Source organism: Magallana gigas, chromosome 1, assembly GCF_963853765.1.
Source record: "Magallana gigas chromosome 1, xbMagGiga1.1, whole genome shotgun sequence".
NCBI classification, from domain to species: Eukaryota; Metazoa; Mollusca; class Bivalvia; order Ostreida; family Ostreidae; genus Magallana; species Magallana gigas.
This window is the reverse complement of record NC_088853.1, coordinates 57,464,761-57,477,405: the sequence shown is the minus strand read 5'-3', so window position 1 is coordinate 57,477,405 and position 12,645 is coordinate 57,464,761. Positions and strand designations below refer to the sequence as shown.

Genomic DNA, 12,645 nt, shown 5'->3' with positions numbered 1-12,645 from the left:
ACCCTTCTATTATTCTATTGTTTCTTTTTCACTTTTCTTATTAGGGTCTTCCGTCTTCAGCGGAAGACCCTTCTATTATTCTATTGTTTCTTTTTCACTTTTCTTATTCTTATTCTTATTAAGGTCTTCCGTTTCCAACGGAAGACCTTCTTGTTATTCTTCCGTTTCTTTTTCCCTATTATTATTATTATTTTTTTTCTTCCTTTTTTTGTGCACGCGATTTCTCAGAAACGGCTCGGCCGATCTCAATCAAATTTTAGGATGTGATAGATAGTGGTCTGAACTTGATTGGAAATTTTTTGTATTGATGACGTCATATCCGTTTTTGAGATATTGAGATTTTTCTAATTTTTATATGGGTATTTTGTCTTCTGTTGTTCTCCTAAAGTATAAGAGATATTAAGCTCAAATTTTTACGGTAGGTAAAGGAAAGATTGAAGTTTTGCATGATTGTTGTTTTGTATGTTTAGCACTACTGGCGCCAAAGCTCGCTATGGCTCGAAAATTGACATTAAAAAAGCGTCGTGAATTTTTGTGCTTTTCTCTCTTTATCTCTTTTCTGGAAAATATTTTGTTAAAACATGTAATGTAAAAAAAGTTTATATTTACAAGACCTTTCTGCTGATATCAGGAAAAAGGGGCTGGTCCCTCAAATTAGGGACCTAGAAGGCTCTAAAGTCTTTTACCCATAACTCTTTATCGAGGGATATTTTGTAATAAATTATAGAAGCAAATATGTTTATCTTACAGATATGAAGCCAAGCAGTATAACGATTGTGTCATATGTTACGTAATTAGGGATTTTTAGGGGTCAGAAGTCCAAAACTTTGACCACCTATATCTCAAAACGGAAAAATATTTTGAAATGCAATATAAAAGAAAAGATGCTCAAAATGATGTACTTAACACCATGCAACCTAAAAAATTTGGTTCAGCGGCCCCAATAAGGAGATAAGGGACCGGCCCCTAAAACATTCTTTCTCAGATATCTCAAGAATGGTAACGATTTTCTGAACACTTGTTGAACAAAATGTCTTTATAATTAAATGAGCTTTCATTCGATACCAAGAAAAAGGGGCTGGCCCCTAATATTAGGGACCTAGAGGGCTCTACAGTCTTTTTACTATAGTTCTTTCCTGAGGGATATTTTGTAATAAATTATAGAATCAAATATGTTTATCTTACAGTTATGAAGCCAAGCAGTATAACGATTTTCTCATATGTTACGTAATTAGGGATTTTTAGGGGTCAGAAGTCCAAAACTTTGACCACCTATATCTCAAAACGGAAAAATATTTTGAAATGCAGTAAATAAGAAAAGATGCTCATAATGATGTCCTTAACAACATGCAGCCTAAAAAAATTGGTTCAGCGGCCCCAATAAGGAGATAAGGGACCGGCCCCTAAAATATTCTTTCTGAGATATTTCAAGAATGGTAACGGATTTCTGAACACTTGTTGAACAAAATGTCTTTATAATCAAATGACCTTTCATTTGATACCATGAAAAAGGGGCTAGCCCCTAATATTAGGGACCTAGAGGGCTCTAAAGTCTTTTTCCTATAGTTCTTTACCGAGGGGTATTTCGTAATAGATTATAGAAGCAAATATGTTTATCTAACAGTTGTATAGCCTAACATTATAATGATTTTTCTCATGTGTTACGTAATTAAGGATTTTTAGGGGTCAAAAGTCCAAAAATGTGATAACCTATATCTCAAAAAGAAAAAATATTTTGAAATGCAGTATAAAAGAAAAGATGCTCAAAATAATGTACCTAATAACATGCAACCTTACAATTTTTGTTTAGCGGCCCTAATAAGGAGATAAGGTCCGGCCCCTAAAATATTTTTTCTGAGATATCTCAAGAACGGTGACGAATTTCTAAACACTTGTTGAACAAAACTCTTAAACCTGAAACAAAATAGTATCAGACACTTAAAATGTTTATTCCTCTTTTCCTGGTTTAAATCATGTATAGCTGTTAAATAGCAAAATCAAGATCGAACATAAATCTCAATTTCTAAAATCAGACGGAAGACCTCCTCGTTGCTCGCAACGAGATCGTGTCTAGTTTTTATTCTTTTTTTTTCTTCCCATTTTTGTGCACGCAATTTCTCAGAAACGGCTCAACCGATCTCCATCAAATTTTTAGATGTGATAAATAGTGGTCTGAACTTGATAGCAAATTTTTTGCACTGATGACGTCACATCCGTTTTGGAGATATTGAGATTTTTCTATTTTTTATATGGGTATTTTGTCTGCGGCCGTTCTCCTAAACTATAAGCGATTTTGAGCTCAAATTTCTACGGTTGGTAAAGGAAAGATTGAAGTTTTGCATGATTGTTGTTTTGTATGTTTAGCACTACTGGCGCCAAAGCTCGCTATGGCTCGAAAATTGACATTAAAAAAGCGTCGTAATTTTTTGTGCTTTTCTCTCTTTATCTCTTTTCTGGAAAATATTTTGTTAAAACATGTAATGTAAAAAAAGTTTATATTTACAAGACCTTTCTGCTGATATCAGGAAAAAGGGGCTGGCCCCTAAAATAAGGGACCTAAAGGGCTCTAAAGTATTTTACCCATAACTCTTTACCGATGGATATTTTGTAAAAAATTATAGAAGCAAATATGTTTATCTTACAAATATAAAGCCAAGCAGTATAACGATTTTCTCATATTTTACGTAATTAGGGGTTTTTAGGGGTCAGAAGTCCAAAACTTTGACCACCTATATCTCAAAACGGAAAAATATTTTAAAATGCAGTATAAAAGAAAAGATGCTCAAAATGATGTACTTAACACCATGCAACCTAAAAAATTTGGTTCAGCAGCCCCAATAAGGAGATAAGGGACCGGCCCCTAAAACATTCTTTCTCAGATATCTCAAGAATGGTAACGAATTTCTGAACACTTGTTGAACAAAATGTCTTTATAATCAAATGACCTTTCATTTGATACCAAGAAAAAGGGGCTGGCCCCTAATATTAGGGACCTAGAGGGCTCTAAAGTCTTTTTACTATAGTTCTTTACTGAGGGATATTTTGTAATAAATTATAGAAGCAAATATGTTTATCTTACAGTTATGAAGCCAAGCAGTATAACGATTTTCTCATGTGTTACGTAATTAAGGATTTTTAGGGGTCAAAAGTCCAAAACTTTGCTCACCGATATCTCAAAAAGAAAAAATATTTTGAAATGCAGTATAAAAGAAAAGATGCTCAAAATGATGTCTTTAACAACATGCAGCCTAAAAAATTTGGTTCAGCGGCCCCAATAAGGAGATAAGGGACCGGCCCCTAAAATATTCTTTCTGAGATATCTCAAGAATGGTAACGGATTTCTGAACACTTGTTGAACAAAATGTCTTTATAATCAAATGACCTTTCATTTGATACCATGAAAAAGGGGCTGGCCCCTAATATTGGGGACCTAGAGGGCTCTAAAGTCTTTTTCCTATAGTTCTTTACCGAGGGGTATTTCGTAATAGATTATAGAAGCAAATATGTTTATCTAACAGTTATGTAGCCTAACATTATAATGATTTTTCTCATGTGTTACGTAATTAAGGATTTTTAGGGGCAAAAGTCCAAAAATTTGATAACCTATATCTCAAAAAGAAAAAAAATATTTTGAAATGCAGTATAAAAGAAAAGATGCTCAAAATAATGTACCTAATAACATGCAACCTTACAATTTTTGTTCAGCGGCCCCAATAAGGAGATAAGGTCCGGCCCCTAAAATATTCTTTCTGAAATATCTCAAGAACGGTGACGAATTTCTAAACACTTGTTGAACAAAACTCTTACACCTGAAACAAAATAGTATCAGGCACTTAAAATGAAGATCCTCTTTTCCTGTTTTAAATCATGTATAGCTGTTAAATAGCAAAATCTAGATCGAACATAAATCTCAATTTCTAAAATCAGACGGAAGACCTCCTCGTTGCTCGCAACGAGATCGTGTCTAGTTATTATTATTATTTTTTTCCCAGTTTTTGTCCACAAGATTTCTCAGAGATGGCTGGATAGATTTACTTGAAATTTTCAGGAGTGATAGAAAATGATCATATCTCTAGGCGATTTTTTCATTTTTTTAAAATTTATTTCCTGTCATCCGTTTCCTGTCCCGCGACAAAAAGCTTGTCACATCGAGATCTCAGAAACGATAAAGATTTGAACATCCAAACTTTGAGGGATGATAGACCTATAGCTGTAGATGTGTTTAAACTATTTTGTTTTGTTCGTCGTAACTTCCGGTCGTCACCGGAAGTACTAAGAAAATAACAACTTTTCAGCATTTATTTCATTTTAAATAGAATAATATATAAGTATAAATTTTATGCATAAGGTATCTATGCGATGTTATATCAACAATAAAATTCTACTTCCGGTGAGATATCTCGAATATCTCAGATAGCTTTTTTGAAAAACATTTTGTACAAACGAGATCTCAGAAAGTATAAGTGATCAAAGCACAAGACTTTCATGGATGATAGACATTTGATTGAGGATGTGTTTAACCTGTTTCATTTGGTCTTCCGTCACTTCCGGTCCACACAGAAAGAGTTTAAACAAATCAATCGGTTTATCAGTTTAACTTTTTGTCTTTGATATTTGTAGTGTGCTCAATGAACAATAGAATACAAAGGGCAAGTATACAAAAAATATTTCATAAAATTTAAATTAAGCACTTCCGTTTGTCCGTTTCCTGTCCCGAGACAAAAAACCTTATTTCGATGAGATCTCAAAAACGGTGACGACTTGAAGAATAAAACTTTGTGGGATGATAGACCTATGTTTGTACATGTGTTTACACTATTCTGTTTTGTTCGGCGTAACTTCCGGTCGTCACCGGAAGCACTTCAAAAATAACTACTTTTACGCATTAAATTCTTACGCCATAGAATAGATATATAAGTATAAGTCTATACACACGTTATCAATGCAATGTTATCTCAACAACAAAATTCTACTTCCGGTGAGATATCTCGAATATCTCAGATAGCTTTTTTGAAAAACATTTTGTACAAACGAGATCTCAGAAAGTATAAGTGATCAAAGCACAAGACTTTCATGGATGATAGACATTTGATTGAGGATGTGTTTAACCTGTTTCATTTGGTCTTCCGTCACTTCCGGTCCACACAGAAAGAGTTTAAACAAATCAATCGGTTTATCAGTTTAACTTTTTGTCTTTGATATTTGTAGTGTGCTCCATGAACAATAAAATACAAAGGGCAAGTATACAAAAAATATTTCATAAAATTTAAATTAAGCACTTCCGTTTGTCCGTTTCCTGTCCCGAGACAAAAAACCTTATTTCGATGAGATCTCAAAAACGGTGACGACTTGAAGAATAAAACTTTGTGGGATGATAGACCTATGTTTGTACATGTGTTTACACTATTCTGTTTTGTTCGGCGTAACTTCCGGTCGTCACCGGAAGCACTTCAAAAATAACTACTTTTACGCATTAAATTCTTTAGCCATAGAATAGATATATAAGAATAAGTCTATACACACGTTTTCAATGAAATGTTATCTCAACAACAAAATTCTACTTCCGGTGAGATATCTCAAATATCTCAGGTAGCTTTTTTGAAACACATTTTGTACAAACGAGATATCAGAGACTATAAGAGATCAAAGCACAAGACTTTCATGGATGATAGACATTTGATTGAGGATGTGTTTAACTGGTTTTATTTTGTCTTCCGTCACTTCCGGTCCACACAGGAAGAGTTTAAACAAATCGAGCTGTTTATCAGTTTAATTTTTTGTCTTTGATATATGTAGTGTGCTCCATGAACAATAATCTACAAAAGGGAAGTATACAAAAAATATTTCATAAAATTTAAATTAAGCACTTCCGTTTGTCCGTTTCCTGTCCCGAGACAAAAAACCTTATTTCCATGAGATCTCAAAAACGGTGACGACTTGAAGAATAAAACTTTGTGGGATGATAGACCTATGTTTGTACATGTGTTTACACCATTCTGTTTTGTTCGGCGTAACTTCCGGTCGTCACCGGCAGCACTACATTTAATATGTTTTTTCTTTATTTATTTCTTTTACATGGAATGAATATATCAGTATACAATCTTAGATGTGTCCTCTTTAAAATGTTAAATTTTCAAATAACTGTTACTTCCGGTGAGATATCTCCAATATCTCTATGTAGCTTTCCTTTTTACAAATGTGATGCCCGCGAGATTTTTGTCACTTAAGGTGATTGAGACTCGAAGCTTTCATGAATGATAGACATTTGATTGATGATATGTTTAGCGGGTTTTATTTTGTCAACTGCCACTTCCGGTTTTCACCGGATTCAAATAAATCATATTTTTAACCAGTTTAACTGAATTTCTTGGGTGTTTCATCTAGCCTGATAAACAGTAATGTACGCTAAGCAAATGTACGAAAAATACCAGCTTTTTTTATTAATCACTTCCGTTTGTCCGTTTCCCGTCTCCAGACAAAATCTTTTGTTTCAAAGAGATTTCAGACTTGGCAGAAACGTTAACAACCAAACTTTGAGGAAAGATTGACTTATGATTGTACAAATTTTTAACCTGTTTTGTTTAGTTCAGCATTACTTCCGGTCGTCACAGAGAGTACTTCAAAAGCTTATTTCTTTTTCAATCTCGTTGTTTTACATGGAAGTAACGTCTGAATATATCTTTTACAATAATTATCATATCAACTATTTACTCTATGTAAGTGAAGCAATGTCTTCGGTTAAATTGATTCATGTATATCAAAACGGAAGACCTTTTTGTTGCTTTTGCAACAAGAGTCTAGTTAACACTTATAATTACTCTCTCTCTCTCTTTCTCTCTCTCAAAAATTCTTTGATGTTAGTTAATAATTGTCAAAATATCACAAAGTTGTCAATTAAGGACATCTGTCATTTTAACGATAGAACGCTCTATCTATGATACAATATGCTGCGCTCGTCTCGACAGTAGCACCGTAAAACAAATTAAATAGAAAAAATAATAAAAAACAGAACAGTGAAATATTTCGGATTTTAATATTTAACGACCATTTCCAAATAACGTCGCTGCATCTGCTATTCGCATATAGGCTATCCATATAGGCTTCTCTCGGTATGGCGCGAAAAAACACAAACCCAAACGAATGCACATAAAATTGCGAATACTTACGATAAGAGAGAGAATGTATCTGGTTCCTCTTCATCAAGCTTTACTGTCAAGTCTTATATGGTAATTAGTGCCAACAAACAACTTCTTGCAATGTATTAAACAATAATACAGATGGATAATCTAACTGCGCAGTAGCAGCTTCGATAATATCATGGCGTCAGCCTAAATTAGTAAACTGGTTCACAGTGTTTAGTAAACTGGTTCGCAGTCATTGGTGTCAAGTTAACTCGTACAAAGACAACTCGTATACAGGTAAGAAAGAAACGTATATTCAAAATTCCCATATACAAAACGGTTAAAACCGACATAAACTGACATATAATTAAAAAGAAATCTGAACACTGATTACTTGATAATAGCCTATATATGCTTTTTCTAAATACCCCCCAACTATATAATCGCACTGGCGTCGGAAGCAAATTGAAAGTGGGGGGGGGGGTGCGCTAGACTGATCCTCAGAAAAAACCTAATTCCCAAAATCATGAGAATCCTAATCTGTGGGCTGGGGGGGGGGGGGGGGGTAAACCTATATACTTCCAAAACAAACTTACGCCTATGAATCGTCTTGCATATTTCTAATAGCCTAAATAGGGCCTAATTTTAAAAGCAGATTTTATAAGACATACGATAATGTAAATGAATGATTAATTGTAATTTAATACTTGAAATACTAGTAAATGCTTATGTGAATTCTCGTATACATGTATATATATGTAATGTATATGTTGAATTAACGGTATTATATATCCACGTTTATTTGATCATAGTGTATACATGTAAATTTTCACAGATTACTGTTTAGATTTTGTTGATTATATAACAAAAGATAAAAGTTTTATTTTACAAAAAAGCCTTTTTGAACAAATCAATGATATATTGTACTATTAGACACTATTTCATAAAATTCATCTCACCGAATGCATATTATCAATGTTATCATATGTATACTCCGGATTAGTTTATATCGTTGTTTATAATAATGCTTTACGATGCTACCGTTCTGGCGAGCTCAGCAAGAATTACACATACATGTACCTTGAATTATTGTCAACCTAATGTTTTTTTAGATATCAACGAACGTCAAAGAATTTTTGAGAGAGTATTGCTCTACAATAAGTATGCCTAAGTAGGTACTTATTTTAATGGTTATGATACAAACAGAGCAACCCCTTAGCGAAAGAGAGAGAGAGAGAGAGAGCACTCAAAATCCTAGTCTTATGGGGACTGACTCTCTGATATAGCACCCACGTTATGGGGAATAGTACGTTTTATGGGGCATACCGTCATTCCCCATAATTCTACCACATGCATTTTTCGAAAGCGCATGCGTAAATTATGTTTATAAACCAGCAAGCAATTTCTCTCTATTTTTTATATTATCTCACTACGAGTTGTCGCGCTTTCCCCAAAACAAATCACCCGGAAACTCCTTCCTTATCGGAACACCTCTGATTGATTCGTATGATAAATTTGGCGGGAAGTAATAGGCTTGTATGTCGACTCGCGAATGTGATATTGGCGGTTGCCGCGCAGTGAAGAATCGGAAGTGAGAAGTCGTTTGTGGGCCTAAAGGTTTGTATAGATAGTTTTTTGCTCTAGTAAAACAATTTCTTGTCACTTGCAGCATTATATGAAACCAGAGACATAAATAACTGATCGAAATCTCGCGGTCCCTATTGTAAAGTGTTCTCAGTTAAAATCAGTATATCTTTCAAATAAACAATTATATCGAAATATAACAGCTATAACCTATTACTTAAACATTCAAAATATTATATTTTCATGAGTTTGTGTCTTAGAAGGCAGTTGGCTGGCCAATATATTTTCTATATATTAATCTTATTTTTCTATTTTTTGTTTCAAAAATGTCTAAAACCTATGCCTATTTTTCATTAAAAAAAAACCAGTATACTTTTTGTTTAAGATCATTGTCTCAGTATACTATAAAGTAGTTCTCAAAGTAAGGTCGGTCCCGTAAAATTTTTCAACATTAAAACACGCTAATGGCGGAGTTGCCAATCTCTGTTATTTATGTCTCTGATGCAACTTATAAACTTTTGAAGTTGCAACTCTGACGTGTTGTTGGTAGGCCTAATATCGTCGTGCATGCGACAATTATTATCGGAATTCCAATTTTTTTTTATTTGTTTCAATCATGTTTCATTGTACTTCTAAAATGTGGTATCAAACTTCCGAAAAATTGAAGGATGAATTACGAAGATAGTATAATTTCAACACCCCTCCATTTTCCTAGTTTCGAATTCGTTTTCCAGTGGTACATCGAATTACCGAAATGACAGAGGTTACCAAAATAACACCTGAAATTACCGAAATGAAACTAAATAATATATAGTTTTTTTTAACAGATACCAAGCTTATTTGATGTGTATTGAAAACATAATGACATTATAACTAAAAAGACACATTAAGTCATTATTAATGAATAAACTGAGTTAATATGCATATCAATATTTATTTATGTTGATATACCATCAAAGGATGTGATAATAACAAATGCAGACCCTATAGATGATTTAATAATTATGTAGTGCGTATTTTGTAAACAGTTTTTGTGAAGAAATAATCCCTGCAGTTTTTTTACAAAGTCTTTTACATCTTGATATACATCTGTAGGTATTGGAATTGATGTCTATTGTCTGCATCTCTTTTCAAGAGGTGATTTTACATTTGATTCAATAACACAATTTTTTGTAAAGATGTCGCATGTTAAATTTAATTCCACATTGTTTAGACATGTACAGAACTTGTATGTAAAGAAACAATTAGTTTTGCAGCCGTTCTTTGATATTTGTATCAATTTGTTTCTTGTCTGTGTTTTCTTTTGAATGTTCCAATGTGACAGACGTTTTTGGCTGTATGAAGTAATACAGGTATAATGGGGAAACAGAAATTATTTTTTGAGTTGCAGTATGGGGATTAAGCACATGACAGGAAGTTGACTGCCATATTGTATTGAAAGATATGAATACAATGGGATGGAGTTTCCTACAGCTTTCCTGGCCTTTCCTAATGATTTTGAATACTCAATGGTCTGTTCATTCTGTGCAGACTTTGATCTTGATGTTTTAGAGCTGTTTATAAATGGTGTAAACTTTCTGGTTTTCTTTGAAGTAGCTGAATTTACCACATGCACATTTTTCTGTGAAATCAATGGTTTTACATGCAAAAAGTATTTATATTTTGCATGATAATGATGATGATTTCATAAAGGAAAGAAACAGCTTCACAAATCATACAAGGTATGTTCACTGTATATTATAGGGATTTTTCAACTTGATTAGAAGTATTGTAAGGATTAAAAATAAAATGTGTTGTGAGCTCTTGCTTTATTGTACAACAGACCTTTGACATAGTGCCATTCTTTATCAAGACTTGCAAAGTCTTCTGTTGAGTCAAGCCAGTGATCAAATTCTGTAAATTAGGACAATTTTTAAAATTTTGCCAATTGATTCAATTTCTTTATAAAAAATGATTGTCTTATGCCTCGAAGTCCATGGGACCAAGGAAATACTTTGAGGGATCAAGAGTTAGAGTTTTCAAGAGTTTGGAATTTTCCGGGTTGACTGACGGGTTTAAAATTAGTCTTACCGGATGTTATGATTAAGCCATTTATTTAGTGCAAACTTTACACACGTGCATAACACAACATTTTCTTTTCAATTATATATACAGATCTGGGTGTTTTAAAAACTAAATACTAGAAACAAATATTGAATAAAGTCATGATAATTATTTATTTTATGCATCATATAATGACCAGATTGTTCAGTACTACTGGACTGTGAGACGACATGTTGTAAACTAGATAACTAGCTGAGTATCCTCCACTGGTCTTTCACCAGCTGTAAGCACTTGTTCATTAATAATTATTATATTAATGACAATGATGCTGAACTGCATAATTTCTACAGTTTATAATTCATAAATTTCTATTATAGATTAGGAAACGGTATGGTCAATCTTCGAACAATTATCAAGTGTCGCCTGAATAAACAACCCGTTACAAGGCGGGTCTCGCGTGCATGCAGTGTAGAGCCATGTTAATTAGGTAACGTTTGCCTATACATAGCCATTTCGAGGTGTCAAGAGTAAACAATAGATTATGAATAACAGGACTGCAGTTTGACTTTGAGGGATCAAGAGTTCAAGAAATCAAGATAAAAAATGCTTAATTATATAAGGTAAAAATCGGGACCCTAAGACTCACTTCAAGTTATCAAGAACGAGTGATCAAGAACTTCAAGCGATCAAAGTTCGATCCTTTAAGAGTTACCTGTTTTTCTTTTCTATAAGACCCATCTCTTTAAAGAATTTATCCATAGGTTTAAAAGATATGAACAAAAGTTTTATTATTTTCAGAAATAATTTTTTATGAAAAAAATGAAACATCTTATTAACAATATCTGACATGATTTATTACATTTTTAACCGGGTTTTCCAACGGAAAAATCCGGTTATTAAAATGGTGAAAAGGGCGGGCGGGTCGGCGGCTGCCAAAAGGGTACCCTCATTGTACGGATAACTCCTCCTACAGTTTTCAAAATAGGAAGTTGTTGTTTTGCAGATCAACTGTACATATATCAGAGGTGTGCATATTGCTAGGATTTTGATTTCTGATTATTTATGAAAAAAATACCAGCTTTTGAACTTAGTCATTTTTTGGCAAAATATTGCATATAGGGTACCCTTTCACCTTATCCATTTCACTGGATACGGGTTGACATGGATTATGACAGCTTTTCACTTGTAAAAGACAGCTTTTCACTTGTAAAAGAATTTTTTAATGTTTTTTCGTGTTTTTGTAAAATAATTTTTAAAAACTTAACTATAAACAAATTGGGAGAAATTTTTTTGTCAGATGATGGATATTTCCTTTGGACACCTAAAAAAAATATAAAACTTCTTAACATTAAAAAATGTTATTATTGCAATTTTTTTTAGTATTTCCCCAAAACAATATTTTTCATATTTTCTTACTCTGTTGACAAATCATCTGAAAAAGCTGCTTGATGTTATAAGAAAATGTAAATAAATAATAAATGTTACATAAAAAAAATTGAATGAAAATAATTGCAAATAAACACAAAAAGTATTTTAAATTTAAGTTGGTGTGAAAGTTCCTCAGGTTAGAGTTATCCTACCCAAGGCCCAAACACCTTGGGGACTTTTCATTTCTGAGTTAAAGAAAGTGTCCTAAATATCATTTTGGAATAAATTATGCATACATATTTCATTATAGGCCTATATAAGTGAATATATTCGCTTTAATGCAAAACTAAGTCAGATAAATAAAGGGGCCCAATTAACTAATAGGATTTATGTATCCCAACTAGAGAGAAATTCATAGCCACCCTAAGGTGGAAAGGAGCGTCTGTCAATATTAATGTGGATTAAAGTATATTATAATTGAAATACTTTCACCAGTTTAGAATTTTCTTTCACAGTATTCAACAAAAAA

General features: G+C 33.0%; 1 protein-coding gene across 1 annotated transcript in view; it reads right to left on the bottom strand.

Annotated features, from left to right (window-relative positions):
- LOC136273986 (uncharacterized) overlaps positions 1 to 7,336 on the bottom strand; it is a 96,368-nt gene extending 89,032 nt beyond the window's left edge. Inside the window, exon 1 of the mRNA XM_066079851.1 lies at positions 7,167 to 7,336. The gene's annotated coding sequence lies outside the window, so the exon portion shown is untranslated. The remainder of the gene's footprint in view (positions 1 to 7,166) is intronic.
- Positions 7,337 to 12,645: the final 5,309 nt, after the last annotated feature.